This window comes from Sphaeramia orbicularis, chromosome 16 (genome assembly GCF_902148855.1).
Source record: "Sphaeramia orbicularis chromosome 16, fSphaOr1.1, whole genome shotgun sequence".
In the NCBI taxonomy this organism is placed as follows: Eukaryota; Metazoa; Chordata; class Actinopteri; order Kurtiformes; family Apogonidae; genus Sphaeramia; species Sphaeramia orbicularis.
The window spans coordinates 55,302,634-55,329,085 of record NC_043972.1 but is presented as its reverse complement, the minus strand read 5'-3'; the positions used below and the strand labels follow the sequence as shown (position 1 = coordinate 55,329,085).

At 41.6% G+C, this 26,452-nt stretch overlaps 2 protein-coding genes and 2 pseudogenes across 2 annotated transcripts in view; 1 reads left to right on the top strand and 3 right to left on the bottom strand.

Annotated features, from left to right (window-relative positions):
• LOC115436309 (gastrula zinc finger protein XlCGF8.2DB-like) overlaps positions 1-3,405 on the bottom strand; it is a 56,513-nt pseudogene extending 53,108 nt beyond the window's left edge.
• Positions 1-26,452, bottom strand: part of LOC115436241 (NLR family CARD domain-containing protein 3-like) — a 1,147,354-nt gene that overhangs the window by 368,648 nt on the left and 752,254 nt on the right. The gene's annotated exons all lie outside the window — the stretch shown is intronic.
• Positions 1-26,452, top strand: part of LOC115436275 (zinc finger protein 664-like) — a 1,196,486-nt pseudogene that overhangs the window by 894,568 nt on the left and 275,466 nt on the right.
• The window catches only part of LOC115436287 (zinc finger protein 431-like), a 676,852-nt gene that overhangs the window by 395,676 nt on the left and 254,724 nt on the right, over positions 1-26,452 (bottom strand). The window lies entirely within an intron of this gene.

Below are 26,452 nucleotides of genomic sequence, written 5' to 3'. Positions count from 1 at the left end.
AATCAAAGGTTTACTGTCTAAACCAGACTTAGACAGACTTATCCATGCATTTATCTCTAGCAGGTTAGACTACTGTGACGGCCTTCTCACTGGGCTCTCTAAACGAGCTGTCAGACAGCTGCAGTACATCCAGAACACTGCTGCTGGGGTCCTAACTAGAACCAGGAAGTACGACTATATTAGTCCTGTGCTCAGATCTGTGCCCTGGCTTCCTGTCGCTTAGAGAATTGACTTTAAAACAGCTCTGCTCATTTATAAGTCTCTCCATGGTCTAGCACCAAAGTACATCTGTGACATGTTGGTCCCATATGAACCATCTCGGACCCTGAGAACCTCAGGGACTGGTCTTTTGCTAGTGCCCAGAGTCAGGACTAAACAGGGTGAGGCTGCGTTTCAGTTCTATGCAGCTAAACTCTGGAACAGTCTTCCTGATGTTGTGAGACAGACCTCTACTCTGACAGTGTTTAAGTCCAGGCTGAAAATGGCTTTGTTCAACTGTGCATAGAACAACTGAAAGGGTTCTATCTGCACTCTTCCCTTTTTATTTTGTTTTAATTGATTATTATTTATGTTTTATTGATTATGTTTTAATTGTAATTGTGTGGTTTTAACCTGTCTCTTTTCCATTTTTGTAATGCACTGAATTGCCCTGTGTATGAATTGTGCTATACAAATAAATCTACCTTGCCTTGCCTAGTGGTAGTGCATCCACTGTTAATACTTGTAAATGTAGTAGTACTATATCCACTGGTAATACTTGTATTTGTAGTAGTAGTATATCCACTGTTAATACTTGTAAATGTAGTAGTACTATATCCACTGGTAATACTTGTATTTGTAGTAGTAGTATATCCACTGGTAATACTTGTATTTGTAGTAGTAGTATATCCACTGTTAATAATTGTATTTGTAATAGTAGTATATCTACTGTTAATACTTGTATTTGTAGTAGTAGTATATCCACTTTTAGTACTTGTATTTGTAGTAGTAGTATATCCTCTGTTAGTACTTGTATTTGTAGTAGTAGTATATCCACTGTTAATACTTGTAGTTGTAATAGTATATCTACTGTTAATACTTGTATTTGTACTAGTAGTATATCAACTGTTAATAGTTGTATTTGTAGTAGTAGTACATCCATTTTAATACTTGTAGTTGTAATAGTAGTATATACACTGTTAATATTTGTATTTGTACTAGTAGTATATCAACTGTTAATACTTGTATTTTTAGTAGTAGTATATCAACTGTTAATAGTTGTATTTGTAGTAGTAGTATATCCACTGTTAGTACTTGTATTTGTAGTAGTAGTATATCCACTGTTAGTACTTGTATTTGTAGTAGTACTATAACCACCGTTAATAGTTGTATTTGTAGTAGTAGTACATCCACTGTTAATACTTGTATTTGTAGTAGTAGTACATCCACTGTTAATACTTGTATTTGTAGTACTAGTATATCCACTGTTAATACTTGTATTTGTAGTAGTAGTATATCACTGTTAATACTTGTATTTGTAGTAGCACTATATCCACTGTTAGTACTTGTATTGGTATTAGTAGTATATCCCCTGTTAATACTTGTATTTATAGTAGTAGTATATGCACTGTTAATACTTGTATTTGTAGTAGTAGTACATCCCCTGTTAATAACTGTATTTGTAGTAGTAGTATATCCACTGTGAGTACTTGTATTTGTAGTAGTACTATAACCACCGTTAATAGTTGTATTTGTAGTAGTAGTACATCCACTGTTAATACTTGTATTTGTAGTAGTAGTACATCCACTGTTAATACTTGTATTTGTAGTAGCACTATATCCACTGTTAGTACTTGTATTGGTATTAGTAGTATATCCACTGTTAATACTTGTATTTATAGTAGTAGTATATGCACTGTTAATACTTGTATTTGTAGTAGTAGTACATCCCCTGTTAATAACTGTATTTGTAGTAGTAGTATATCCACTGTGAGTACTTGTATTGGTAGTAGTAGTGCATCCACTGTTGATACTTATATTTGTAGTAGTAGTATATGCACTGTTAATATGTGTATTTGTAGTAGTAGTATATCCACTGTTAGTACTTGTAGTGGTAGTAGTAGTATATCCACTGTTAGTACTTGTATTGGTAGTAGTAGTACATCCCATGTTAATACTTGTATTTGAGGTAGTAGTACATTCACTGGAAATACTTGTGTTTGTAGTAGTAGTATATGCACTGTTAATACTTGTATTTGTAGTAGTAGTATTAACACTTATGTACATTAGTTCTAGTTGTTGGTAATTATTCTAACACCAGCTGTTCTACTTTTTAATAGTTCTACTTCAGTTTGCTGTTCATCCATGTACGGCTGCACAATTTTGGCCAAAATAAATTTTGGAATTTTCCAAAATCTCTTGCTTCAGTATACCAAGAGAACAATTCCATGCTCCTAACTTTGTGGGAACAGTTTGGGGTGAGGAGAGTTGAATGTTCAAAGTGGTTCATGTGTAAACATCTGATAATGTGGTCAGTTTAGATGCTACAGTACAATCTGTGATTGCCTTGTGTTGGTATTATTCAGTTTTCATCTACAGACAGAGGGATGTGTTGATAGGAGTGATTTGCACCAATTCAGTTTCACCACCAGAGGGCAGTCGAACATTACCCTTACCACGGTATGGTAGAATCAGGAGGTGCTTTTGTTGTTGTGTGTATGGAAGGCAGCAGCCACGGTGATTCAAAGGCTAAAGCTGAAACCCACGGCTATTTTTGAGCTTTTATTGAAAACAGAACACAGTGCACTCACCAGAATGGGATGTTGGACAGAACTTTGCTCATGGACGTTAGTGCAGCTCACACAGCCCGAATTTACATCCACTGTAACAGGAGACATGGGAATAAAAAACAGGACGAACATTTAACTTTACTAAACAACCGGAACATGTTCAAGCAGCGCGAGGACTGAAAAGGAAATCCATCCAAAGTCACGTGACCGTCTCCGCTTCACTGCACTAGAGTTACCTGTTCTAGTTCTAACCTGCTGCCTGTGTTTCTCTTCTCCTTTGCCGGTTTCCCACTCACTCCCTCCCTCCACAGTTTTCCCTGTGCTGTCCTATCCAGTCGGACTGTGGAACACTTCCTTCACTCTGCCGTGGGACTCTCCTCCTCCTGGTTGTGGCTCTGCTGCCTGGGGCTATCTCCGGACTAATGCTGCTCCATGTTCAACTCCTCCGTCTCACAGCTGCTCAAACTCAACACTCGCTCCATTCCATCATGTAGATCCACCTGAAAACAATACGGGCTCCTACGCAGACTTCCTTATATCCACAAAGGGTCACGGAGAAACTTAATTTCTACACAACCTGCCGGCTCCAACTCCAGTTCATCCCTCTGGTCTGCAGGTCTGTGCGTCGCAGCTCGAAGACGTCATCAATGTGCTGCTGCTGTAGGGAGTTGTACCGCGGGAAATGCTAGATCAGTTTTGCTTTTTGAATAATGCCCTTAGCATTTTTGAATAATACAAAGGGCGTTGTTTATAAAGCAAAACTGATGTAACTGAACAGTTCGTTAAATAACAAAAATTCGTTCAGTTATTGAGACACGCGAGACTTTCCATGGTCAGAAGGCTGAGTAATCAACCAATCAGAATGCAGCTGTTGTCATTCCAGCCCTGTTTGTTCCTCCTTTGTTTTTGCTGTTAGAGCCAGAGACAAGCCGTGAAGCGGGTTCATCCAACTTCATTCTACTCGATGTTAGTCGGTGGGTTTGGACCCAGATTCTCATCTTTTGATACTTAGGAGCAGTTTGAGCTCAAATCTACCCAAGTCTTTTTCCTCCTGGATATCTCGGTGCTCTATAGTTAGCCGGTACCGGAGCTGCTAACTCTCGTGCAGTGAAGCGGAGACGGTCACGTGAGTTTGGATGGTATTTAACCCAAAGCAATATAGTCTGCAGACAAGTCACTAATGATTCCATCCACACAATGGCTTCAGGTTTAGTTAGTGAGCACTAACACAGTACCTGGACTGGTTATGGTTACAGACTAGTAAGAGACCCTTACGAGTGACGTATCATTACCGGATGCAAAGACAGTACAAGTATTAACAGTGGATATACTACTACTACAAAAACAAGTATTAACAGTAGATATACTACTACTACAGAAACAAGTATTAACAGTAGATATACTACTACTACAAATACAAGTATTAACAATGGATATACTACAAATACAAGTATTAACAGTAGATATACTACTACTACAAATACAAGTATTAACAATGGATATACTACAAATACAAGTATTAACAATGGATATACTACAAATACAAGTATTAACAATGGATATACTACAAAAACAAGTATTAACAGTAGATATACTACTACTACAAATACAAGTATGAACAGTGGATATACTACTACTACTACAAAAACAAGTATTAACAGTGGATATACTACTACTACAAATACAAGTATTAACAGTGGATATACTACTACTACTACAAAAACAAGTATTAACAGTGGATATACTACTACTACAAATACAAGTATTAACAGTAGATATACTACTACTACAAATACAAGTATTAACAGTAGATATACTACTACTACAAATACAAGTGTTAACAGTGGATATACCACTACTACTACAAAAACAAGTATTAATAGTGGATATACTACTACTACAAATACAAGTATTAACAGTAGATATACTACTACTACAAATACAAGTATTAACAGTGGATATACTACTACTACAAACACAAGTATTAACAGTAGATATACTACTACTACTACAAAAACAAGTATTAACAGTGGATATATTACTACTACAAATACAAGTATTAACAGTGGATATACTACTACTACTACTACAAAAACAAGTATTAACAGTGGATATACTACTACTACAAATACAAGTATTAACAGTAGATATACTACTACTACAAATACAAGTGTTAACAGTGGATATACTACTACTGCTACAAATACAAGTATTAACAGTGGATATACGACTACTACTACAAAAACAAGTATTAACAGTGGATATACTACTACTACAAATACAAGTATTAACAGTGGCTATACTACTACTACAAACACAAGTATTAACAGTAGATATACTACTACTACAAATACAAGTATTAACAGTGGATATACTACTACTACTACAAATACAAGTATTAACAGTGGATATACTACTACTGCAAATACAAGTATTAACAGTGGATATACTACTACTACAAATACAAGTATTAATAGTGGATGTACTACCACTGGGTAATTCCGTGCCAAATCACCAGATTTTAGAGAAAGTTCCCGACTCACCATCTCAGATTTGCTTCATAATTTTTTATTTTGATGCCCTTGTAACTAATAACAACTGTGCAAAATTTGAGGCCAATATCTCCACTAGTTTTGGAGATAATAAGCCTACAAAAACGGGGTGTGGCCCCATATTTTAAGTGTTACAATCAAACGTCCATAGTTTATGTTTATGTTTATGTTTACGCATTTGGCAGACGCTTTTTTCCAAAGCGACTTACAGGGGAAAACCAATTAAATCACTCAATCAATCAAATTTTATTTATATAGCGCCAGATCACAAGAAAGTTATCTCTTGACATTTTATATATAGAGTTGGTCAAAACCAGACTCTAAGTCAATTCTACAGAAACCCAACAGAATCCTCCAGGAGCAAACACTTGTGACTGGTGACAGTGGCGAGGAAAAAACTTCCCTTTAACAGGCAGAAACCTCGAGCAGACCCAGACTCCTGGAGGATGGCCGTCTGCCTTGACCAGTTGGGGTTAAAGAGAGAGAGTAGAGAAGGGGAAAAAGAGAGAGCGATAGAGATAGGGACTGGGGGAGAGGGGGAGAAGGGAGGAGTAGGGGGAGACACATGGAGGCGGTTGAGGATAAGTGAGTGGTGATGATGAGGGCAGGGAAGAGGCCGGACCACCACAGCAGGTCCAGAGATAATCGTGAAAGAATCTGTGGTTGTCCTGGGAAAAACCTTATTAGAATATTTAAAATGGAATGTTTGAAAGTGCTAGGACAGGAGGTGCTCTCGGAAGAGCTGGGTCTTCAGGAGCTTCTTGAAGATAGGCAGGGATGACTCTGTTCTTGTAGCACTTGGTAGAGCGTTCCACCAACGTGGAACGACCCATGAAAAGAGCCTGGATTGTCTTGTACAAGGTCTGGGGACCACCAGACTACGTTCCCCAGACGAGCGGAGTGGTCGTGGGGCGACATAAGCTTTTATTAGTGCACCTAAGTAGACAGGAGCAGACCCACGGAGAATTTTGTAGGCTAGGATTAAAGATTTGAATTTGATGCGGGCAGCTATGGGTAGCCAGTGTAACTCAATGAGTAAGGGGGTGACATGTGCCCTTTTAAGCTGATTGAAGACCAGACGCGCTGCTGCATTCTGGACCATCTGTAGTGGTTTGACAACACAAGCTGGGAGGCCCGTTAGAAGAGCATTGCAGTAGTCGAGACGGGAGATAACCATAGTCTGCACCAGGAGCTGGGTGGCCTGTTCGGTTAGGTATGGCCTGATCTTTCTTAGGTTGAACAGAGTGAAACGGCATGATCGGGTGACAGAGGCAACGTGATCCGTGAAGGTCAACTGATTATCAATCATGACTCCCAAGTTACGTACTACACTGGTAGGAGCCAGAGGTATGGAGTCAATAGTGATGGAGATGTCCAGCTGTATGGTTGGCTTAGCTGGGAAGACCAGCAGTTCAGTTTTGGACAGGTTCAGCTGAAGGTGATGGGCTTTCATCCATGCAGATATGTCAGAGAGACAATCTGAGATCCGCACTGAGACTGTGGAGTCATCAGGTGGGAATGACAGATAGAGCTGGGTATCATCAGCATAGCAATGATATGAGAAGCCGTGTGAGTGGATGATCTGACCGAGTGAGGTGGTGTATATGGCAAAAAGGAGGGGGCCCAACACAGAGCCTTGGGGGACCCCCGTGGTGAGGCGGTGAACTGCTGATGTGTGCCCTAGCCAGGACACACTGAAGGACCGACCAGTAAGGTAAGATTGAAACCAGGAGTGTGCGTGGCCTGTGATGCCCATGTTCCAGAGTATGGATAACAGGATATCATGATTGACAGTGTCAAATGCTGCTGATAAGTCCAGTAGAATGAGTACTCAAGACTTGGCTGCTGCTCTAGCCTCTTTCAAGGCTTCTGTCACAGACAACAGAGCCGTTTCAGTGGAGTGGCCGATTTTGAAGCCAGATTGGTTGATGTCCAGGAGGTTATTTTGGGAGAGGAATTCTGTGACCTGTTTGAAAACAGCCCTTTCGATGATCTTAGAAAGGTATGGGAGGAGTGAGACTGGTCGATAATTCTCCACTTGAGTGGGGGTGAGGGAAGGTTTTTGAGTAGTGGTGTTACCTGCGCTTGTTTAAATACTGTAGGAAATGTTCCTGAAGTCAGTGAAGCATTAATCACATGTGTGATTGGTGCTGTGATAGTAGGGGCAACAGACTGTAAGAGGTTGGATGGAATAGGGTCCAACAAGCATGTTGTAGGACGGCTAGAGGAAAGGAGTTTAGACACCTCGTTCTCTGTGAGGGGAGTAAATGAGGGGAATGACGCAGTTGGGCTTTTATCAGTTGAGTTAGTAGTAGCCATAGTCAGGGGAGAGGAAGCAGTGTGTGATGATGATGATGTTGAAGAAGGAGGCGTGCAGTCTATGGGTGGATCAGTGAACTGACTGCTGATAGTAGACACTTTATTTGTGAAAAATGAAGCAAAATTGTCTGCTGTCAGATTAGTAGTGGGAGGTGGAGGGTTGAGTAGTGTTTTAAAGGTTGAGAATAGTTTCTTGGTGTCGGTGGCAGAATGAATTTTGTTATTATAGTAAGCCTTCTTCGCAGCAGTGACACTGGATGAGAAGGATACCAATAGTGACTGGAATGTGATCAGGTCAGAAGAGCTTTTTGTTTTGTGCCATTTTCTCTCTGCGGCTCTGAGGTTGGTACGCAGCGACCGGAGGTTATCATTGAGCCATGGGTGGGACTGGGAGGATCGAGCGGGTCTAGTAGATAGAGGGCACAGATTATCCAGACAGGAGCTAAGTGTAGAGCACAGAGACTCAGTGGCATCGTTAACCTCTAAGGAGGAAAAAGTGCTGGGGGGAGGGAGAGCAGAGGCTACGACAGTGGAGAAGTGGGTGGGGGACAAATTGCGGAGGTTGCGGCGGAAAGAGACCATGGGGGAGGGAGCAGAGTGTTTTTCAGGGAGAGACACACTGAACTGAATGAAATAGTGGTCAGACAGGTGTAAAGGTGTGACTGTGAGGGCATCTGTGATGCAGTTTCGGGTGAAAATGAGATCGAGCTCTTTACCAGCTTTGTGGGTTGGAGGACTGCAAACCCGCTGTAGCTCAAAAGAGAGTATTAGTGACATGAAATCTGAGAAGCTGGGATTGTCTAAGTGGATGTTCATGTCACCGAGGACTAGCATGGGGCAGTCATGCTCTGGGATGGAGGAAAGCAGAGTGTCAAGCTCATCAGGAAAATCACCCAGTTGCCCTGGTGGACGATAAATGACAATTATGTAAAGTTTGACTGGTGCTGTCACTAGGATGGCATGGTATTCAAAGGAGTTGTATTTGACTGAAGGTAGGAGTTGATTGTGTTTCCATTTGTTGGAAATTAACAGACCCACACCACCTCCTCGTCCAGATGGACGAGAGGTATGAGAGAATGTGTGGCTGATAGAAAGTGCGGCTGGGGTTGCATTGTTTTCAGGCGTAATCCAGGTTTCAGTGAGAGCCAGGATGTCCAGTGTGTGATGGTTGGCATAGGCAGCAATAAAATCTGCTTTGTTCACTGCAGATTGGCAATTCCATAACCCTATAGAGAAGGACGCACCAATGACTGCGGTGTATATTAATGGGCGGAGATTGGTGATATTACGATGCCTTTTAGCAGTGTGAAACCCCATACGTGAACCGAAAATAACAGGAATAGGATGGTGACCAGTAGAGAGATTGTTCCTCAAAGGTGAGCTGGTGTGAGTGAGGGGTGTAACTGTCATTAGTGAGGGGCTGGGAGAGGAGGAGAGATCAGCTGGGGTGGTATTCAGTCTGACTACAGACTGTACAGGAGACTCTGAACGTGGTGATGTTTGATGTGACCAGCAGGGGGAGCAGGTGACTGCAGCAGAAGACGGGGAGCGTAGTCACATAGGTGTGGGAGTGGTTTTAGTCTGGACAGCGTGTTGAATGTTTTGAGCCAGGACGCTGCTGCCTAGTGTAGAGGGGTGGACGCCATCGGACTTGTAGAAGGAGGAGCGGTTCCAGAACAGATTAAAGTTATCAATAAAACTGAAGCCGTTCAGAGCAGAGGCGGACTGGAGCCAGGTGTTCAGGCTGAGGAGTCGGCTGAAACGGCCCTCACCACGGGCAAAGGAGGGGAGGGGCCCGGAAATGAAAACAGCCTTCCCGGATCTTTTCAGTTTATCAAAGAGGTTTTTAAAATGAACCTTCGTCACTTCGGACTGTTGAAGAGAAGTGTCATTGAAGCCCACGTGAACTATGATCCGGGTAACGGTGGACGGCAGTGAGAGCAGCAGCTGAGGGAGTTCATGGAGGATGGAGGTGACGGTGGAACCAGGAAAACACCTGGTTATGGCGTTAAAGAAACGGACGTGACGGATGATGGAGTCCCCGAGGATAGCGGTGGTCGGAGGGAAAAGTGGTCGAGGAGACAGTGTTGAAGGTGAAGGGTTCCTGGTCTCTCTAGGTGGACATTCCACGGGTGGACCGTCAGTGTGACGGCGGACGGCCTCTCGGAGGAGGCGGCGCCGGGCAGAGGAGCGGACCGAGGAGTGGGGACCCTTGTTCGACGGCTTCACAGGAGGACCGGCTTTAGGACCGTCGCCGGTAATCAGCTCGGTGGCAGCCACGGAGTCAGCAGGAGCCGGTTCCGGGACAGAGCCAGGTGGGATGGGGGGCACACCAGCCGCGGGGGGAGGAGCCGGAGCGTCCTCCACGGACAGGACGGCGAAGCGGTTTGATGTGCTGATGGTCGGCGGTGGTGAGTCTTTGCTCGTGTTCTTTTTGCGGCCACGAATCACCACTTCAGACCAGGGTGTAGAACACGGGGGGCGAGAACAGGCAGAGGAAGGATCCCATAACACCGTATCATCACAGGAGGCTTTGGGCTTCTCTGCGCTTTTCAGAAACAGACTGGACAGTGTGGGAAGGCGGCTGGAGAAACCACAGAGCTGGGCATTTTTCTCCTCGAGTTCTGCGGAGAGGCGCAGTATTTCCTCTTTGAGATCCGCGATAGTTTGGTAAGCCTTTACCAGGGTTTTGTTGGCTTCGACAAGAGGACTATCTCCAGCTGATGAGGATGACGCCATGGTGGAAACAGCGAGATACCGGGCAGAGCGCGGGAAGCGATGGGTGACAACCAGAGGTAAGGATCCACTGACAATACTGACCTGTCCTGATGGAGGTTTGGATTGATGGCGTCAAGTTAAAAAGACACGGTTAAGAGGTTAGGTTCAAGTGAGTAAGCGTTGAAAGGCAAGAAATAAGTAGTTAAAAGGCTGGATTTCTAGGAGTAGATCCGCCGGCGGTTTGACAGACGCCACGCAAGACGCCACTAGTTCGAGGGCTAATAACGTTTGAACCATTCATACTAAATGGTTCAAATTTTCACTCCTAATTCCTGGATATAATAAGGCTAGGTACACATATGGAGAGCTTTGTATGGGACATATTTGCAGATTTATGGCATGCCAAACATGGCTTCCTGGAATGCGCATTTGTCCATGGTAGCACTTTTGGCTCTCTATATCTCCAGATTTAATGACACCAGATGTCTGATTCTTTTTAATATATGAGACAAGTTATAGTACTGTCAGAAAAACATGTTATATCTGTGACAAAAATTATATTCTCTCATGTACATGCCCCTAAAAATGGAAAAACACCTGTTGAGTCTGTATTTTGACTGCTTATAGCAAATGTCTGACAAGGTCTACCAGAAAACAAATGATATCAGTGAAAAGAACTAGGTCTAATTGATATATGTACCAATTATGAAGTTGGTACTATGAAGAAAACTATTTTATTCAAGCTGTTGAATATAGAAGGTTTTATGACATGCGGAAATGTCATTCTCAATGTTACATGACATAGTATGTGTATTGTTAATTCAAATTCTCTTGAATCTTGACTACATAAATGTAGTATATTTATAGATACGATAAATGATTCCAAAATGAATCTGCCAAAAGTCATTTACACAAATTTATTTATGTAGACTTAGTACATCTATTTGAAGCTTTTTAATAACTGGTCAGTTTCTTTTGCCACATCAGATGGAACTACATATTGTCTACCAGTTGATGTGATTGGTGCATCTATGATCTTTATGATGTGTATTAGTGGCACCCAACAGATATCTTCTCTTCTGGGCCAACTGTAAGACTTTGCAGGAAAATAAGGGTGCATAAATTGTACTTGCACATCCTGTTCCTCCCCTGATATTGCACAGGTATTACCAATCCACCACTGCCGGTCATAAATGCATGCAACATACAGGGTGGGGAAGCAAAATTTACAATATTTTGAGGCAGGGATTGAAAGACAGTGTATGACCAATTAGTTTATTGTAAATTTTGCTTCCCCACCCTGTACTACTACTACAAATACAAGTATTAACAGTTGATATACTACTAGTACAAATACAAGTATTAACAGTGTATATACTATTACTACAAATACAAGTACATAAACCTACATACATACATACAATACACATACATACAATACACCTGGTCATGCCGCCAGCGGTAACGGCCTTCTCCCAGAGCTTTGGGGCGGCAACTCAAGATGTGCTCGAGTGTCCCCCTCCTCCGGCACAGGGGGCATGATGGTGACTCTGCTAACCCCCAGCAGTGGAGGTTGGATGGGCTGGGGAGAAGGTCATAGACGGCCTGGACAAGGAACTTGATGCGATGAGGCTCTGCCTGCCAGAGGTCAGTCCACGTGATTTTTCTCTCCACAGCTTGTTCCCATGTGGTCCAGGCCCCTTGCTGTTTCATCCCCACTGCTCTACTGGGCCTCTCTTCCTCCACAGCTGCTCTCACCTCGCTCTGGACCAGCTGCCTCCACTCCTTCCCCTGTGCTCTGTCATAGCGGGGGACTGTGATAGCTCCTAGCCCAGGGATTAAAGTTCTCCGTCACCATGACGGATTTCCGTCAAATGGAAAAATTGAGGGTGGGGGGGGGGGGGGGGGGGGGAGTCATATTGAAGTAACTTCCCCACATGTTTCGCGGAGTCCAGTCGGCACCGCGATCCTGTCCTGGGTCTGCTGTCCTGGGTCTGCAGGTGTTTAACACAGGGGGCTGATAGGTTTAACAGCGATGATAATAAGATGACTTCTTTATTTTTATGTCGGGAGGAGAGATTGATGACTATTTATCTTTGGAAGGAAACACTGCTCATTCTGTGCCTCAGAAACACATGGACAAGTTCAGCTTTACCGAAGTTCAGCCTCCAGACGCTAACTTTAGTTTAGTGCTAACAAGTAGCTTTCATTATGAAAGAACCACAGCGAAAAGGGAAGAAGACAGAACTGATCTACATGTACCTTCATGTTTGGGTTCATAGCTTATCTCCTCTTGCTGGTGTATGACTAGTGTGTGTGTGTGTGTGCTTGTGTTTGTGTGTATGTGCCCTTCCCGTGCGTGCCGCTGTGCGCGCCGCGGCCTTACGCGGTTACGCGCCCGACTGCATAAGTGCTTTATTTTGACCCATTTAGCATCTTATTTCTATCTGCGTGGTACAGTACGAAGATGAAATTGAATGAATGAGTAACACCCTTGGTATTTGCAAAGCCGCTGTATTTCAAATACCCTCAGAGAGTATCTGTAACGGAATATAATTTCTATAATTTCCTTTTATGGAGGGCTCATTCAACATCATGGATGACATTGTGGAAACAGACAGGGCTAGGCTTCATATTGAGACATAAGAGTCTTTAGCCATTATAAAGTCCCACATTAAGGCCTCTGGAAAAAAATCTCCCAGGATTGACATCAGTGCTGCAATGAGAAGAATGTGTCTCTCTTCGTACACAAGATATAAAGAACATCTAAAGCAAAGAAGGGAGAAAGCGAATGAACAAAAGGAGCTGAAACTTAAACAAGCTGTGAAGGTACTCCAAGATATTAGGTTAAAAAAGGTAAACAAAGCCTCCAACTCTGCTCCAGCCAGAGCCTCCACCTCCTCTGCTCCAAGCTCCACTGTCCCTGCAACAACCTCCACCTCTACTGCTAAAGTGAAAAGTTCCACTAATGTGCCATGTGTCTCTGGAAAAAAACACAGAGGGCGCACATCCGGAATGACCAAGCTTGAAACTTTTGGTTTCAGTGCCAAAAAGCAGAAAAAAATAAAAGATTAGTTGGTTAGGGTTACATTTACACAGACATTTTCCCCAAAATTCATGTGCTGTTGGAGTTGGAGTTATGTTTTAGGAGTTCCTAAATTGTTAAATAAAAAGTTTTTCACTCATTTTTTGCAGTAAGGTTTTCTTCTACTTATTTTCACTTGCTTCAAAGGTTTTCATACCCTTTAAAATTAACCAGAGAGCACCAAAATTGACCTGAAGCTTTAAAAATTTTCTGGGGGAGGACCCCCAGACCCCCCACCAATACCACTCATGACATTTTTTCTATCCATGTTACTAATCTTCTACACCTGTACACTCTCCCATTCAGTGTTTTACAGTATTGCCGAATTTTACTATATAAACTTGTACGCTATAGTAGTATTGTATTGCATCATTTTTAATAGTGGCCAATGATTTTGACCAGAAGAAAATTTTCAGTCAGATGAAAAATTTTTGCTTTAATCCCTGTCCTAGCCCTGCCCTTCCTCTGGCTACAGTCCCCACCAAGACACTATGGCACAAACGGGATTCTGCCTGATCCACTGTTACCTCCGCTCTCCATTTCCTACCCATTTTGACTGCCACCCCTGCCCCCGAGACTTTCGGGTCCACCGATTCCTGGAGCTGCAGCACCTCTCTCACTCGCAAGACCTTAAACTCCTCCTTGATGGATTTGAGGGGGAGTGATAGTTTGCAGCTGTTACCATAGAGAGTGGATAACAGTGAATATACTATGACTACAAATACAAGTATTGACAGTGGATATACTACTACTACAAATACAAGTATTAACAGTGGATATACTACTACTACTACAAATACAAGTATTAACAGTAGATATTAGGGATGGGAATATTATCCGATACGCCAACACGCGCATGCACGATCCGAGTGCACTGGTAGAGAAGCTGTGAGTGAATGAAAAATTTGGAATGATATCACGATGCATTGGTTATTGAATGTTCACATCGATAAATTTGATCCTTTCAATACATCTTTTTACTTGCATTTAAAAGTGTTACTATTTATTTAGGTAAAGTTTTTCCTTCCTTCAGACCCATGTTAACATGCGCCGTGGATGTACTACTACTACAAATACAAGTATTGACAGTGGATGTACTACTACTACAAATACAAGTATTAACAGTGGATGTACTACTACTACAAATACAAGTATTAACAGTGGATATACTACAACTACAAATACAAGTATTAACAGTGGATGTACTACTACTACAAATACAAGTATTAACAGTGGATATACTACAACTACAAATACAAGTATTAACAGTGGATGTACTACTACTACAAATACAAGTATTAACAGTGGATATACTACAACTACAAATACAAGTATTAACAGTGGATGTACTACTACTACAAATACAAGTATTAACAGTGGATATACTACAACTACAAATACAAGTATTAACAGTGGATGTACTACTACTACAAATACAAGTATTAACAGTGAATACACTACTACTACAACTGCTAGTACAACAGAACTCATTTGTACATTATTGAATCTGCATCAGTTTTAAAATGTACAATAACAATATTGAGTTTATACGCATATTCAGGCCCTCAAAATTTCCTTCAAAGCTTTAACATAATAATAATAATAATAATAATAATAATAGTAATAGTAATACTAATAGAGAACATTACAGGTACAATAGGACCTTTGCTTCCAATTCTCAGCACTTGGATCCTAACAATGCATTTCATTCATCTAAGTTAGTTCCAGTGAACAAAGTAAACAGTTTTTTTCTGTGTTTTGAGATTTTGTAACTATTTAAAGAATGTACCAACACTGGAGAGAACCTGACATTTTCAACATCTTTCAATATTTCCGTAATTTTTTTTTTTTTTTTTTCTGGTCTAATACACATCTCTTAAGGAGAAACCATCAAATATTGGTTGTCTTGAAAATCTTGTTTCATCGATTGCCTAACTAGTTGATTTTATTGATCTGCTTAATCTGTTTCCAGACAGATGTGTTTGTTCTGTTCTGTTCCATTGCACTTCAGTGACTACCTCTTCTGTTTCTGTGTGTTTTCATGTAGAAAGAAGCTAAACTTGGATTTGAACTGAAACCTAAAATCATATCTGGAGGAAGACCAAGATCACCTGATTCTAGCAAACATGGAGGGAAGACCCACCTGTGACCAGTGTGGGAAGACTTTCACCACAGCAAGTCAGTTAAAAATCCACCAATGCATCCACACTGGAGAAAGACCATATGACTGTGACCAGTGTGAGAAGAGTTTTATCTTAGCAAGTGTCTTTAAAAAACACCAATGCATCCACACTGGAGAATGACCATATGACTGTGACCAGTGTGGAAAGACTTTCACCTCAGCAGGTCACTTAAAAATCCACCAACGCGTCCACACTGGAGAAAGACCATATAACTGTGAACAGTGTGGGAAGACTTTTACCATCGCAAGTAATTTTAAAAAAACACCAGCGTGTCCACACTGGAGAAAGACCTTATAACTGACCAGTGTGGGAAGACTTTCACCACAGCAAGTCCCTTAAAAATCCACCAACGAATCCACAGGGGAGAATGACCTTATGACTGTGACCAGTGTGGGAAGACTTTCACCACAGCAAGTGACTTAAAAAGGCACCAACGCATTCACACTGGAGAAAGACCATATGACTGTGACCAGTGTGGGAAGACTTTCAGATCGTCTTCTGCTTTACATTCTCACTGCTGTGTTCACCACAAGAATTTGATGTACTCCTGTGAAAAGTGTACAAAGATATTCTGGTCCTATTCCTCTTACAAGTGTCACCAACGGACCCATAATGGATCCCAATCAGTGTAGATTTGGTGAAAAATCTCTTATCACAGGTTCTCAATCTACCAAACATGAATGTGTCAAACATTTCCACAAAACACAAAAACTGAACAGTTGTACAAAAAGTAAGACTCTAGACAATCAGTCATAACACACCAAAACAGCTGGAGTATTATCAATGTTCAAAAAGATTGTGGTCATCCTCTGCTCTCGCCTATCAGTGCAGATGTGAATCATCAACGTCTGGACCAAACAGTACCTCAGCATCAGATGAGAAAAAGAAAACCAGTGTGTCTGAATCAGCAGCACTGACTTCTTCTGACAAGAACATCAGACTTCAAAGCCTCCAGATCAGGCTTCACAGGATCCAGATGTGAAAACAAACACCAGACTGAAAGCTGTGTTTTGTTGTCTTCAGAGTACAGAAGTGTGTTCTAATGCACCACTCTGTAGCAGGAAGCAGGAGGTGACATCACTGGTAAGGCGGGGGAAGGGAAGGGTAGGAATCAGACCCACCTGAGAGCTGTGTGGTGGAAGGAAACTCAAACAAAGGAGAGACTGGAAGGAGGTTTGATCGACAGGAGAAGTGACAACGGAAAGGAAAGGAGGAAAAGACTTAATGTGACTTTAAGTGAGGAATCTGGAAGTGGACTGGGGTGGACCCAGGACTCTTGAGAGGAGAATTTGAATCCCTGGAGCAGGCGGACCTGGTCCTGCTCGGACTATGGTTGCTCTCTCTCCAGGTCAGAGGACACCTGCCGGCTCCCCTAGAACCCAAACTCTCCTGGCTTCTCCCCTGAACATATGTCTGTTCTCTCGCTCTCTCTCATCATACTGCCTGTTGTGTTGTAATGTTGTTGGGTACTGGGAGCTTAGAGGACACCATGGCAGCAGCAGCAAGAGGAGTTTGTTACAGCATGGATACCATCAGAGAAGAATCATCAGCGTGAATGACTCACTGAGACTCTGGAGAGACAGGTGGTACGTGCTCAGGCTTTGCTGTGAATGGACTTTTACAACTGTAATGTCATTGTTAGCTGAATTGAACGGCTTTCTGTTAACTTTTGTGTTCATAGGTGTGTTTTTCTCTTAAAGTTGTTGAATGGCGTCATCTGTGGGCGCCCTGTATGTACTGTTATCATTCTGTTTGGCCACGCCATTGAAGTTATGTGCAGCTTTCATTGTGGTCGATAAATCTGGGCAGATATACGTCTCTAAGTATTAGTTTTATGATTATTTTGTCATTAACTTAGAAGCATGATTGCTAGTGTCTTTTACAGAGCACAAATAAGCTTTCACTTTGTGGTAGAAGCGTTCTGTTCACTGCTAATATTTGAGTCAGGTGGCAGTCTGTTTTGTGTCAGTGCTAGCTTGTATGTACTCAGTTCGGAGCTAATGCGGATGTTATTTGGTAGCAGTTGCTGTGTTTCCTTTACTAGTAAATTATTTGTGCACTCCGGGAGAAACTTGTGCATATTATTAGCATTGGAGTATTTTTGATTCATGTCAATTAGATTACATGGAATGTTAATGCAGTTCAGAAAGAAGTTTTTACTGTGTACATTCTGTACAAGATTACTGCATTTCTTGTGCCCCTTATTGCATATTTAAGTTAATTTCATATGGTTTATTTACTGTACATGCTTATTTCATTGGTTTGTAATTGCTGGAATATTTAGCTGTTTAATTCATGTATGGTTGTTGATTCATGCATTTAAAAAGGATGGGTAAAAGTTAAGAAGTGCTTACAGTGGAAACATATTTCAGCACACACTGTAATACATGTATTTGTTTGTATTTTATAAAAGAAGGGAAAGAAAGAAAACACAAATTGGTCTCTTCCTGATTCTTCTTCACCTTCTGTTGTTAACTGTCTGCCTCGCTCTGGTGGCTTCACACATAGTGAGGGCAGAACAAGGTGACTTTATTTGTAGACTGCATACTGTGGTTTATTATTATGTATTTGATTGTGGTTAGTATTTTGTAACATGAATTTAAAGTAACTTGTTGTGGAGCTATTTACAGAATAACTTAACCTTTTTTAATACAATCTGAAAGAACAAAAGATTACGAGATAAGTTTAACATAAAACTGTAAGAATTCATTAGTTTAAATATCTTAATAAAATATACTTAACTTTACTCACTTTGGATGAGCTTTCATCAGTTTGTGGTTCAAATCTTAAAATCTTAATAAAAGTTAAAATCTAAATGAACTTTTTCATCATTAGTTGTAATTTAAATGTTTAAAATAACTTATTTCTAAAAACTACTTACTTACAGGGATTGAAAGACAGTGTATGACCAATTAGTTTATTTAAAGTCATGAGAATTTATTTGCCACAAGAAAATTTACAAAATAGAAAATGTTTTTATTCTATGTGTCCTCCTTCTTTCTCAATAACTGCCTTCACACGCTTCCTGAAACTTGCACAAGTGTTCTTCAAATATTCGGGTGACAACTTCTCCCATTCTTCTTTAATAGTATATTCCAGACTTTCTCGTAATAGTTTTGCTCATAGTCATTCTCTTCTTTCCATTATAAACAGTCTTTATGGACACTCCAACTATTTTTGAAATCTCCTTTGGTGTGACGAGTGCATTCAGCAAATCACACACTCTTTGACGTTTGCTTTCCTGATTACTCATATGGGCAAAAGTTTCTGAAAAGGTATGGATAATAGTGTTAGGTATGAGTATGACATCAATATGTTTGGTTTCAAAACAATTGACGTAGTGCCTGCTGAGAAAAAACAACTAAATGTTCCTTGTAAATTTTACTTCCCCACCCTGTATACTTCAACACAGGAATCACAATCATCTGATCCAGAGACGGCGACAGCAAAAGGTCATTTTATCAACAACATGAATAAAAACTTTACTAATTCAGTTCTATGTCCAGACAACAGTCAGTTCCAGGGTGGATTTACTGTCCAGAATCAAAACAAATCAAATCCATGACACAGTTCACATTATTGGAACCAAGGAGGCTGGACTCTTTAATGCTGTTTTGTCACTTCATTGGATCAGTTCTACTCTTGGTTTTGACACTTGTGGCTGCGATTGTGTTGTCACCATGGAGACGGTGGTTCTCCACAGCTGATGCATTTGAAGACATTATTTTGGAAGAAGGACCAAGTGTGGTGTGAGAAACCCTGACACTGACCTGCTTGGACTGGTGGACACACAGTGGATCTGCCAGACTTGGACAGGATGGACCTTCAACCCGTCGCTGAAGGACAGTCCCATCTGAAGAGCATCAGAGGACGAGTCTACATGTCCCATCAGCTCCACAACACCATCATATATGCCTGGGGTTCCAGTCCCTGATCAACACTAAACACCAACACAACTCTACTCAGCACCAGTTGGACACTCACATATTCCATCAGCTCAGAGCAGTCGGCAAAGTTCTGGATGATTCAGCAAACAGGAGTTCACAACCACACACAGGACAAACTAACTCATGTGGACACGTCAAACAACACATTTAGGATTATTTTCATCCACCGACAAAAAACACACATTTGTCTCAGAGTCCAGATAAAAGTCTTAATTGGTTAATTAATTAATTAATCTTAATTGGTTAAGTAAGTCAAAATGTCTGTAGATATTATTTTTTATTGTGATCCAGGTGCAGGCGAGTCGAGGGAAACTGGAGGAAGTGTGAAAGGGAGAGCAGAGTCTACTGATGACAGAGGAGCAGCTCAGCAGCACAACCCTGAACCACTAGGCACAAATGAGACAGATGAAGATGAGTCTGTTGTTAGCTTTGATTGCTTTGCTCACCCTCAGTCACAGGATATGCAGACATTTTTTTCTTATCATCCTCATCAAACCCCTAATATCATTATACCAAAAGTTTTCAATAGCAAAGATGGAACAAACCGCAAGTAAGTTGTGATGGAAATCTTTTGTTGTAGAGGATACAAAAATGATAGTTATTAGAAAGTGCAGCAAATTATTTTTTTATTTAATATTTTTATATATTCTTTTATTTCATTTCAAACATTTTAAAGGTTTGAAAAATGTTAACACTTATAAGAACAAAAATATAGATTCTGTTATTGTTGTGTTGTGAGGAATAATATTGTTGGAGATGTCAATGTGCACTCACTGTTGAAATAAATCCACATTGTAAAGCAACCTTTACTTGCGCTGAATTGGAAATATTTTAGAAAATACACTGAATTACAAGGCTTTGCAGAACAGTGTGTAGACCTAACATGTAAGGCTATAATTCCATGATTTTAATAATAATTGGTCGTGATCTAAAGTGGGCCGGTCTGAGGTATGAAACCCCAGGGCTGAAAATGAGTCTAAGTCCGGCCCTGGAGCAGACCCGTTGAGAATTTTGTAGGCTAGGATTAAGGATTTGAATTTGATGCTGGCAGCTATGGGTAACCAGTGTAACTCAATTAGTAACAGGGTGACATGTGCCCTTTTAGGCTGATTGAAGACCAGACGCGCTGCTGCATTCTGGACCATCTGTAGTGGTTTGACAACACAAGCTGGGAGGCCTCTTAGAACAGCATTGCAGTAGTCAAGGCGGGAGATAACCATAGTCTGCACCAGGAGCTGGGTGGCCTGTTGGGTTAGGTATGGCCTGATCTTTCTTAGGTTGAACTGAGAGAAACAACATGATCGGGTGACAGAGGCAACATGATCTGTGAAGGTCAACTGATTATCAATCATGTCTCCCAAGTTTCGTGCTACATTGGTAGGAGCCAGAGATAAGGAGTCAATACTGATGGAGATGTCATGCTGTATGGCTGGCTTAGCTGGGAAGACCAGCAGTTCAGTTTTGGACAGATTTCAGTTGTACATGAAGACTTAACCTGACATTTATTCCAAATGTCCCTTTGACCTTTGACCTGCTGCTGCTGCTGTGGAAGTAGATGGATCCTTCTCTTGCTGTTTTCCAGCTGTGCTCTGATAAAAAGGATACGAATGCACAAGCTGTTTATCCAATCATTTATTCTCATCCCTTGTCACACTCTCATGTTAAAATCAAAATTCCATTAAAGAATGCAATGTAAATGGGTATAGATTTACTTGACGGTATACATAAAGATGTGAGTATTTTAAAGTACCGTATGTAGTCAATGTGAGTAGGACTGCAGCTATCGAATATTTTAGTATTCGAGTATTCTACAGAAATTTCCTTCAATTAATCGAGTAATCAGCTAAAACTTATTTTTGCTTGGTTAAAGAGCAATTATAAATACACAAAAGGAAATAACGTATTTCACTTAATAATGAAGGACCAATTGGTTTTTTTTTTTGATAATTAACAGTCTTATTTCTTACATTCATATTGTGCATATGCAACAAAATATATTTTCTTGACTAGAAACATTTTCAGAGAGGCAATTGCAAATACAAATAAAAATAAATAAAATTTAATTACTTTCAACTTCGTTTTTCTTATAAGTATCAAAAATGTAACGAATAAATACATCTTTTAAAAAAAAAAAAAGCATAAACATTGCCTTTTTGATGTGCAACTAAACTCTGGCAGCTGTAAATTTCAGAATTTACAGTTTAGACAAAACATGAATGTGTTGTGGCATAAAAGAGGCAAGAACATTTGAACGGGAACTGTGAACGAGTCCATGCATGAACAGTTTGACACATTTCTGCTGCATTCAGGAGAATCAAGTCAATGGCCCCCCCACCTTATCTGTCTGTCTCATAACCTATAACCCCCCCCACACACACACACATACACAAACACACATCCAGTTAACTGATGATTTGCGTCATTTCAGCAAAAAGTAGTTGAATTTTGCCAAAATTAAGTCATGACAAGGTAAGAGAAAACTTTCACCAAGCCGTGCACCATTTGGGCTGTGCTTTTGGGAAATTCACCATGCAAATCATGGGTCCACGGCTCGGTGCCTAAAGCTATGCTTGTCACAATCATAATAAACTAGCCACACATTCGACAGTAGCCATAATGAACACAAACCTAGCCCTCCGCGGGGCTAACGTTATGTTAGTAAGGTTTATTGATGTTAATCTCATGGATTTGCGCTACGTTAATTTTATTTTATCTTGGGTCCTCCACTCCATTCTGGGTGTCTTATGAGAAAATGCTCCATCAGAGATGGGCTGTTGTGGTAATGGAAGGGCTGTGGTACAACGGATATATGTCACGGTATTCACCTTGCTGTTCAGTCTGAAATGCTTCCACACTTTCGACATTTTCTGTCTTTTTTTTATTGTTTTTTTTGTCTTTCGTCATCATTATTATTTTCACTTGACTCTTCCATCTTCCTGCTGCTTCATCCAAACACTCCCGCATCCTCCATAATCTTCCTTCGCGTGAGTGATGTAAGCGCGTTGTGCCACATTTAGTAGTCCATGCAAAATTCCATGCTTTGAGCTTTACATTTACGTACATAAGCAAGTCTTCGAGGCAGAGAAAATTCCTCGATCATTTTTTGTAATCGAGGTACTCGAATTACTTGAGGAATTGTTTCACCAGACCAACACCAAAAAGACCAACACCGACCAGACCAACACCAAAAAGACTAACACTGACCAGACCAACACCGACAAGACCAACACTAACCAGACCAACACTGACCAGACCAACACCAAAAAGACTAACACTGACCAGACCAACACCAAAAAGACTAACACTGACCAGACCAACACCAAAAAGACCAACACCGACCAGACCAACAACAACAAGACCAACATTAACCAGACCAACACTGACCAGACCAACACCAAAAAGACTAACACTGACCAGACCAACACCGACAAGACCAACACTAACCAGACCAACACTGACCAGACCAATATCGACTAGACCAACACCGACCAGACCAACACCGACTAGACCAACACTGACCAGACCACCACCAAAAAGACCAACACTGACCAGACCAACACAAAAAAGACCAACACTGACCAGACCGACAACAACAAGACCAACATTAACCAGACCAACACTGATCAGACCAACACTGACCGGACCAACACAAAAAAGACCAACACTGACCAGACCGACAACAACAAGACCAACATTAACCAGACCAACACTGATCAGACCAACACTGACCAGACCAACACCAAAAAGACTAACACTGACCAGGCCAACACCGACAAGACCAACACTAACCAGACCAACACTGACCAGACCAACATCAACTAGACCAGGGGTCGGCAACCCGCGGCTCCGGAGCCGCATGCGGCTCTTTCATCCTTATGTTGCGGCTCTGCGTGGCTTGGGAAAATAAATTATAAGTGTCCGATTGAAGTGTATGTTATTTGTCTCAAAAACGTGTATCATGTCTTCTTATTAAGTCAAAGTTTTTAACTTCTTTCTTCAGACCTTGTGCAATTTCGGTGATCAGCATTCGCCTTCTTCAGAGATGTTTGACAGCACTTGACATGTCAGCTGGCAGCTGGCAGCCGGCATGCGCGGAATGCCCTGCGACACCAAAACTGCACAATATCTGAACAAAGTACTTTATTTGTGTTTGTTCGTTTGTTTAATTGTTGTTGTAAATTAAATTGTAAGATTATTGTGATCTCGAAATATTAAAATAAAATTATATATATATATATATATATATATATATATATATATAAATAAAATTATTTTTCGTCGCTCAAAATATGCGTCACACTCTCCGACAGCCCGTCAAAACGCCATACATTTATCGAGACTTTCAACCCCAGGTAGGCCAAGTATGGAGAAATCTAAGAAAAGAAAAATATCTGAAGAAAATAGAACATTTAATGATGCCAGGTGGCATGGCACGACCAAGGTGCCGCAGCACCTCGGGGCCAACGCTAGGTGCCGTGGCACTGCAGTACTACGGCTCAGTGCCAGGTGCCGTGGAACCGCGGTACCAGGGCTCGGTGTCAGGTGCCATGGCACCGCGGTGCCACAACTGGGTGCCACCGGTGCCGCGGCACCACCGGCACCCCGAGCCGAGGCACCACCACGGTGCCACAGCACCTGGCACAGAGCCATGGTACGGCGGTGCAACGGCACCTAGCGTTGGCACCGAGGTGCGCCGCGGCACCACCGAGGTGCGCCGTGGCACCAAGCCGTAGTACCGGTAAAATCGTTGTATAAGCCGCGTCGGAGTATAAGCCGCAGTGTTTAAAGTGTGGGAAAAAAGTAGCGGCTTATAGTCCGGAATTTACGGTATATATAGGCTAACATCTTCATTTCAGATGTCAAAAAGTGTTTGCGGCTCCCAGTGTTGTCTTTTCCGTGGAAACCGGGTCGAAATGGCTCTTTGAGTGTTAAAGGTTGCCGACCCCTGACCTAGGCATTTAGGCTTGTGGCAGACAGGTGCTGCTGTGCTTGTCATGTTGATGAGGTAAGTAGAGGAACAGGCCGACATCAGTGGCTGACTACCCCCTTATAACTAACAGCATCACAGCCCTGCCTGCCTGCTGCCTCACTCCTCTGCCTGTTACACATGTGTACCCTAAAAGTTTAAAAACAACTATTTGTACTTAAATTATTTGTCCATGTAAATCATAATGTATACCGCATGACTATAACAGTGACACGTTTTACATTAATCTAATTTTATTTATTTATTTATTTTCTTATTTTCTCTGTAGGTTGGTGTCCTGTGTGTTCTTGGAAGGGTGGGGGTGGAGGTGAATTATGGGACGAAAAAAAAAGAAAATTAGGGATGAGCATTGTTTGAAGGAACTATTGTGATTGTTATATGAACTCTATGTACCACGTGGCTTTGGGGCATCAGGCCCAAAACTCCCATATCGGGCTCTAATAGAAATGTCATTTCAGACACTGAAGAAGTAAATACTGAACGGTCACTAGAAGACTAAACAAAGGGACACCTGTCAGCCAATCAGAAATCAGAATGGGCAGTAACCATGGAGACGCCCAATGGTGAGTTGATTTGTGGAGTTGTCAGATTCTTACAGTGACCATGTAAACAGTCTAATCTGATGTGTTTGATCAGATCACAGAAGTAATCTGATTACAATCAATCAGATGAACACAGCTGGATTTGTCTCCAGTCCTCCCATGTCTTCATGCATGTTTACAGGTTCATGGGATGGATTTAGTTCTGTTCCATCTGCACATGTGCACAAACTTTTACAATCATACAAAACAGAAGTTACCTAGTCAAACGGGAGTTGGAGACAATAACAGGAAGTTGGATTATATCATCACTATGTACGGACGAACTCCCAAAGACATCCCATAATAGACTGGAGCAGCTAACCAGGGTTTAGGATTTTCACATTTAAGTGCATGTAAAGGCATCAGGTCTGGTTCTTCCAATGATCTGATTACTAATAGTTATTGGATTTTTATGGTCATGGAAACAGACTCAATGATGTGAAGAATCAGCTGAAAATGAACACGTTCTAAACTTTAAACCAAAGTCAATGTTTAATATAGATTTAATAAACAGTCGACACATCAGACATTTACATCAAACTTACGTCTCTGTGGAAAAATCTGGTGGGTACCCCTTGGACCATTCACTCCTGAAGGACACACAACTGGATCCAGGTCCAGGTCCAGGTCTGTGAATAGTGATGTCAGTGGTTTTAGTGCTGAGCTCTGACATGGAGAACAGTGGTGGACAGATCCAGATGGTGGTCTCACCTCTGAGCTTTGGGAGGTCTGTTGAGTCCAGGTCCAGGTCCTGAGGGATTCCTTTTGGCGGTCTTTGGCGGTGGGGCTCCCTCCTCTCTGTCCTCACACTGATCCATTCTGCTGAATCCACATCAGTCACACAACAAACACTGAAAACAGCAGAGTTTGAGACATGGTTCTATGATGGAGAAGAGTCAGATGTGGACCAGCGGGTCACAGATAAACCAGACTCAGGGTTTTGGACCAAGACCTGCGTCCCACATCTCATATGGTGTGTGTTTAATGTAGATGGGACTTGATGAAGGTGTTTGTGGGTGCTGTTTGTCGCACGAGTGTGAGTTGAAGTGTAATGGCAGATCTGTGCGTGTTGGTTCTGCTGTAGTTCTACTGTCAGACCACTAGATGGCCTCCTGCAGCTGATGATGGGACCTGAAGGGAAGGACAAGCACAGCTGATTCTCAAAGTCTAGGAAGAAAATATGTTGGTGATGATAACTGATGACCATGTGAAGATGGTTTCTCAGATTTCCATTTAAACCTGAAGGACTAAACCAGTCCAGAGCAGAGGTCACATGACCAGAGGTCATTGAATCCCCTATAAATCCAAACCA